This window comes from Sprattus sprattus (assembly GCF_963457725.1).
Source record: "Sprattus sprattus genome assembly, chromosome: 14".
Classification (NCBI taxonomy): Eukaryota; Metazoa; Chordata; class Actinopteri; order Clupeiformes; family Clupeidae; genus Sprattus; species Sprattus sprattus.
Genome location: NC_137912.1, coordinates 14,785,265 through 14,792,369, shown reverse-complemented (window position 1 = coordinate 14,792,369; position 7,105 = coordinate 14,785,265). Strand labels below are relative to the sequence as shown.

The 7,105-nt window shown below is 41.6% G+C and overlaps 1 long non-coding RNA gene across 1 annotated transcript; it reads left to right on the top strand.

The window, feature by feature from the left end:
- Nucleotides 1-692: 692 nt before the first annotated feature.
- On the top strand, nt 693-2,288 carry LOC308375464. The gene is made up of 3 exons (XR_013968896.1): nt 693-969; nt 1,622-1,772; nt 2,149-2,288. It is a non-coding gene; the product is annotated as an uncharacterized lncRNA (long non-coding RNA).
- The last annotated feature ends 4,817 nt before the right edge of the window (nt 2,289-7,105 follow it).

Here is a 7,105-nt window from a genome sequence, read left to right as displayed (position 1 = left end):
CTAGCTGTCCTCGTTCGTTGGCGTGGTGTAGTCTCCGATGTTGGCGACGATCTAGTTTCTAAATATTAATACACTTTGCTAGCTAGCGAGGACATTCCACCTCACACTACAACGTGCTATACTTCTTAGCAGTAACACCGGGCGATCTTCAGAGCTGGTGATGTGAATTCTTGCTTCCTCCACACGGCCACTCTACCGTAGTTCATCCGTAACACGGACACTAACAGACCTAACAAACTTGAAGTTAAACTTGCAATTAACTGACTTATCCTACCGTCACTCTTTCTCAATCACATGTGAGATATCCGGGCGCCGCCATCTTCTCTCTTAACATTCTCCGTCTGCCCCTTGTCCCGCCCTCTCCGCTCACTCCATTGGCCAGTGCACCAACTTTCCAGTCACTGATTGGCTGGACCTATGGTCAAGTTCTGTGGTACTATTGGGTGTGGAACAGAGATTGATATCCCAAAGTTATCGCAGGGGCCAATGGAGAGAGCGGAGAGGGCGGGACAAGGGGCAAACGGAGAATGTAAGAGAGAAGATGGCGGCGCCCGGATAGCTCACATGTGATTGAGAAAGAGTGACGGTAGGATAAGTCAGTTAATTGCAAGTTTAGCTCGAAGTTTGTTAGGTCAGTTAGTGTCCATGTTACGGATGTTACAGATGAACTACGGTAGAGTGGTCGTGTGGAGGAAGCAAGAATTTACATCACCAGCTCTGAAGATCGCCCGGTGTTACTGCTAAGAAGTATAGCACGTTGTAGTGTGAGGCGGAATGTCCTCGCTAGCTAGCAAAGTGTATTAATATTTAGAAACTAGCTCGTCGCCAACATCGGAGACTACACCACGCCAACGAACGAGGACAGCTAGCCGTTTCCACCACTACAGCCCCTGATGTGCGTGGAGCACGCTTGCTCTCTCTCTCTCTCTCTCTCTCCCTCCCTCTCCCACGCTACTGATTGATGTTGTGGTAAGTAATACCCTCCCCGTTGTGACTCCACATCGTCAATGAGCTGCAAAGTGTCCGGGACGGTAATATGCATCTTGGGAACATTTCCGTACACTTTGATGACCGTGGCTCAACCATTTTGAACTAAACGTTGAACAGAACAGTGCAACGAACAGCATAGTGAATGTGAAAAACATTGAATTTTGATTGGGTAATGTGTTTAATGGACAAAACGTTCTTTTGTTGCATTTATGTATATAAGTTTATTGCATTTATGAATGTATGTTGCTAGTGTTATTAAAACACAGTGGATTTAGTGCATGTTGGTACGGGGCAATGATATTTTGTGTTCTGGTTATTGTGCCTTTTGTTTCAGTTAGAAGAACTCACCGGTGAGTAGGACAGGTATCTGTGTTAAGAATATTGTCATGAACAGGGTGGAAAGTGTTTCAGTGTGAAATAATTGTTTGAAGCTTTAATTAAATAATACATTTCATTTAATATAACTCTTTCCTATGGTTGGTTCCACCTGTTACACTTCGTAGCTAGTAACCTTAGACTAACAAAACTATTTCCCTTCTCGCTGAATTTGCATATGATTAACCTGATTATTGGAAATTAGCGGTGTGAACATTTTTATTGAAAAGTTGTATTCTTTCCCCCAAACATTTAGCTAGGACCACACTCGCTCCTAATGCCCAATTGACGTCAACTAGACTGCGCCATGAGCTGGAGATGGCCAGGCAGAAATTGGACTGGCAGCAGGAGATGCTGAAAGACATGACTATTTGAGAGCGACTTCCTGAGGGAACAACTGGCTATGAGTAAATCAATTTGCCATATTTGACAATACACTTGGGAACTTGAAACCTTTTTGTGCCAGCCCATACGTGCCCTCATGGTCTAATACCGTGTGCTTATAATCTCTAATGCTAAGTACATGAAGTTAACATTGTGTTGCCGTATGCGTTACTGATGATGTAAGTGCATAATTGTATTTTCCTGCTAGCATTACTCTCTTCGTGTTTTTGTTGATTGACACTAGTGGTTTCATACTAGTCATTTCCTCACGTACGTTTGCATCGACCTGTTCTAGTTTGAACTCAGAAAACTATCTTCCAAAGACCATCACACTTACTAGTGTGCCACCCACATGCCTATATTTTCCACTAATCATCCTCTGTCATTGTCTGTTTGTAGCAGCAAGAAAAAAGGACAAGGGCAGTCCACCAGAGGCGAAGAAAAGTCAGTCGCAGAAAACCGACTCAAGCGCTTCATCCAAGTCAGGGCCTGATTCCTCCGACGCGTCATCCGACTCTTCTTCCGACTCTTCCTCCACGGAGGAGCTCTCTAGTTTTACACAGAGGTGTAAGGATGCCATAGAGGGGGACGAAAGCATTGTAACCAAATTAAAAGCATATAAAGAGTCTGGCAAACTTTTGGCAATAAATAAAAAAAAAAACTAGCTGATCCCCTTATTTAAAGTTCCATTGTTGCTGTTGTGTTTAGCATATTAGAATGCATGTTTAAATGTGAATTTATTGTTAGTGTAGTTTTTTAAATAAATGTTTTTCAATTTCCATTCCCTCGATGCTGTGTTGTGTGTTTTTGCCATTGATATGTTTAACAACCTAACGTTTGAGGTCATTTTTGGAGTTGTTGCTGCAGAAGTGTTGACTAATGGTATGTCCCTCAGTAACAGGCCATTTGTAAATGCTTATAAAGTATAGACAGTCTCAACTTTATATCAACCCATGCATAACACTTTACTAATGATAAGTAAATGGTTTCTATAGTGTATGTTCCTCAGTAACGGGCCTTTTGTAAATGCTTATAAAGTATAGACAGTGGCAACTTTATATTAACCCATGCAAAACACTTTACTAATGGTTAGTAAATGGTTTCTATAGTATGTTCCTCAGTTACTGGCCATTTGTAAATGCGTATAAAGTATAGACAGTGCCCACTTCATATCAACCCATGCGAAACACGTTACTAATGGTAAGTAAATGGTTTCTAAAAACCTATATTAAGCATAAACTAAGGTGTTACATGTGCTCACATATATTATTTCACGTATGAATTGGACGATAGCTTATGCATGACAAAGATTATTCATGATGACTCATAAATGGTGAGCAGACCATCAGCACATACCTTATAAAGGATATTATGAAGCATTACTAACTCATTGAAACTTGCTTGCTTAATCATTTGTAAATTATTTACAAAATGTGAGCAGACCATTATTATATACCTTATTGATGATCTTATAAATAATTAGAAAATGGTTTGAAAAATGTTCATACACACATGACTACTCGTTTACAAATAGCTTACTAATGTCCTTATAAATGATCTTTTAGATCGTTAGAAAATCATTTGAAACATATTCATAAATACATCTGTACTCATTTCAAAACAGTTTACTCATGTCCTTATATATGATATTATAGATCATTAGAAAAGCATTTGAAAAATGTTTGTAAATACATTAATACTCATTTATAAATTGCTAACTAATGTCCTTATAAAAAACTCTTATAGATCATTAGAAAACAGGTTCATAAATACATTACTACTCATTTACAAATACATTACTAAGGTTTGTAAATGTTGGGGTAACGATTTGTAAATGATAAACAAACTATTAACAAATGCTTCATAAATGGTTTATTACGGAGGGTTATTATAAAGTGTTACCCACAGCTGAAAGTCAATTGTAATCATTTGTGAGGATGGCTCTCTATTCATGCATATAACTGGGAAAAGGAGAGGTTAAGGTAATTGTCGGTGTAGGTGGGTTTGTGAGTGAGTTTGTGTATGTGTGTGTGTGTGTGTGTGTGTGTGTGTGTGTGTGTGTGTGTGTGTGTGTGTGTGTGTGTGTGTGTGTGTGTGCAAGAGAGAGAGGGGGGGGGGGAGTGAACTTGTGTGTGAGTGTATATGTGTGTGTGTGTGATGAACAAGATAAGGAGTAGTAGGTGAGCGGCACACAGGCGCCCAACAACTACACAACACTGAGGTGACCAGGAGGACTAACCTTTCATCCATCAGGAACGTGACAAAGAGAGCGAGAGAGGCAATTAGACAGCCGCAGAGTGTAGGGAGGTCATTTAAGCACTGACAAAACTCTGAGTTTTCAGAGAGAAACAGAGCAAACAAGGGAGAGGGAGACAGAGAGAGACAGAGGGAGAGAGAGAGAGAGAGAGAGAGAGAGAGTCACTGCTACTGTGAAAATGGAGAGAATGGAAACCAGGGTGAAGGAGAGAAGGAGAAAATAAATGAAGCGAAGCTGACCAGAGACGAGATTAATTGAGGGGTTAGGGACAGAGAAGGGACGCAGGGATGGCTCTTAGGTGGCTTGTCCCTCTTTCCCACCCTGGGGGACGGTGGTCCTTGCCTCTGCTGGACAGGGCAGTGGCTGTGGAGGAGACATGTCCCCGGCTGACCCCAAGCCAGTGGATGCATGATAACATCATCCCTCTGCTGCTGAAATCTCCAGGCTCCTGCTCAGCCAACCGTTGCCGTGGTGATACGGATGTGCCTGAAACATTCCGGTGCAGGTCTGTGTGTGTGTGTGTATGTGTGTGTGTGAGTGTGCGCACCATTGTGTGGGCGTGTGTGATTGGCAAAGGTGAGTGAATCACAAGGGAATGTCTGAGAAGGTGCTGAGTACACAGCAGGCAGGAGAGAATATGTGTGTCCGTGTGTAGTGGGGGAGGTGGCTTTACAATGTGTGTGTATGTGTGTCTGTGTGTGTGTGGGTGTGTGTTTGTTTGTGTGTCGGGGGGGCCTGTATACAGTGAGTCAAAGAGAAAAGAAACTACATGAAACGAGATGGAGGATGATGGAAGCTCCGTCAGTGTGCGCACCTACAGCTGCAATCCAGTGGGTCATCCTGCAGTGAGCTTTCAAACAACAAATGCAAACATCTTACAGATTATAACTGAAGCTCAGGCAGTTTGAAACTGTTCAATATTTACAGAAAAAGTGAAAATGAATATTTCAATATTTATTGAAAAAGTGGGAATGAGCAGTTTTTATATATATTGCCCCTCAAATGTTGCAGGGAGAATTTCACAATTGCGTTATGATATTTCTGTGGGAAGTGAACGGGTCAACAGCCTTCTTGAAATCTTCTCATTGCTTTTCGGCCAGAGGCAGTGGTGCCCGTGCTGTGTGACTGTGGTGACATCCCTCTGAGCGGATGGAGATGGAGCTCACCAGCCAGACTATTTATAGCTCTTTAATAAAGGCATTGACTGTTTTACTCCAGGTGCCTAATCAAAGCCAAATAATATCACATCTGGGACACAAAATGATTATAGGAGGATTAGGTGCAGTCTGTATTCTACTCCCTCTCTCTCTCTCTCTCTCTCTCTCTCTCTCTCTCTCTCTTTCTCTCACTCTCTCTCTCTCTCCTCTGCTGTTGTGTTTATAGGTTTTCCCTCTCTCTCTCTTCCTCTTTCTCTCTCTATCCTCTGTTGGTGTGTTCATCGGTTCTCTCCCTCTCGCTCTCTCTCTCTCGCTGTCTTACTGGCAAACAGCATCTGTTTGCTGATAATACATGGTAGCCTGCTGGTGAACTTTTTACGAGTCCCTGTGCTGAAGGCCAACATTTTCCGCTCAGAAACGTCTTAAACGGCGTCTCAAATTAGCAAAACTTTGGACCTGACTCACTGCTGGAGAGCATAAGTGTGAGGTGTAAGTTTGCTCAGTGTGTGTTTGTGTGTGTGTGTGTGTGTGTGCCCCTCAGAGCCCCAGTAGCACTTTACAGGGCCTCTCCTAATGAGAAACAGGTCCACCTGGTTATGCTAACAAGTGCCGTGATATTGTGGAATAGCTCATAATGCACTCGCTTTGAAAGGTTTATGGTGAATTTAATGACTTTCTATTACCTGGAGATTATGGGAGCAAGCTTTAAACGGAGGGCTTTCCATTTTGTTGCATGCTCTGTACCTCCCTGCACTACGCTGAAAAGAGGTCCCTAATGGAGTCAAAATATACCTTTTCTGTCAGTGTACCACAATCAACAACCCCCCCCCCCCCAACACACACACACACACACACACACACACACACACACACACCCTTACCACAACTTCATAGACAGACCTTAGAAATGGTCAATTTTGACTTTTGTGACCATAAATGAAGAGTATGGCATAGTGCCTAACTGTGTTCACTGTTTATGATCTCTGGATCAGTGGCATTTGGAGTAGAGACAGACACAGGTCCCAGTGCAAGTCTATGGGCTCCATCTCTGCTCTCAGGGCTTTCAATGGAAATGTCTTCTCTTGTTTGTTGAATGGGGTCTGATTCTATTAATTTGAATTCACACAGGATTGTATCACAGTTGTTATATGATAATCAGCTGCACCATAATAGCAGAATTTCACACAATATGATTTAGGATATGGTTAAAAAAACACTTAAATCCTACAAGCCAACCAGTTATAAGCAATTCACATCTCATTATTGTGCTGAAAACGAAAAGCAATGGAACCCTCGATGAAGGTAACAATATACCTCATTTGTTGTCGTTACAAAATCACACCTACAATTTTACTGTTATTTTGCAAAGTGACAATAGGACAATTGCATTGTTCAATATCCTCACACTGTGAATCATCTCTATGCTAGACCTGTTTCTTTTCATTTATACTTGCCCTCCGGGATGATTGGCACCCTTGCTGAAGATGATTGAAAATCTTAATATTATATTGCAAAAAGAAAACAATCTTACCTTTATTGAAGTAAGTTTGGTTTTAGAATGAAGCAACAATCAGGGAAAAATACATTTTTCATTTTTTTTTATATCAAATCCACCATAAGACCAACAAACAGTTTGGAAGATAAGCCAGAAAGAGGCCTTTCCTATGTTTTGGTCACAAGCAAAAGTGCTTAGAGCCAGACACCACTGGAACCTTAACAGGCTGTTGTTGTCAGATGAAATTGAGCTCTTTGACTCCAAACACTCATGGCATTATGGATGGAAGTACCAGGTGATTCTAAATCCAAAGCTGGCTGCTTCTGCCAAAAAGTTAAAACTTGGTCGTGGTTGGATCTACCAGCAGGACAACGATCAAAAACAAATAATCAAAATCCACTCAAAAATGGTTATACACAAAAACACAAAACCATGCTTTTGCTATGG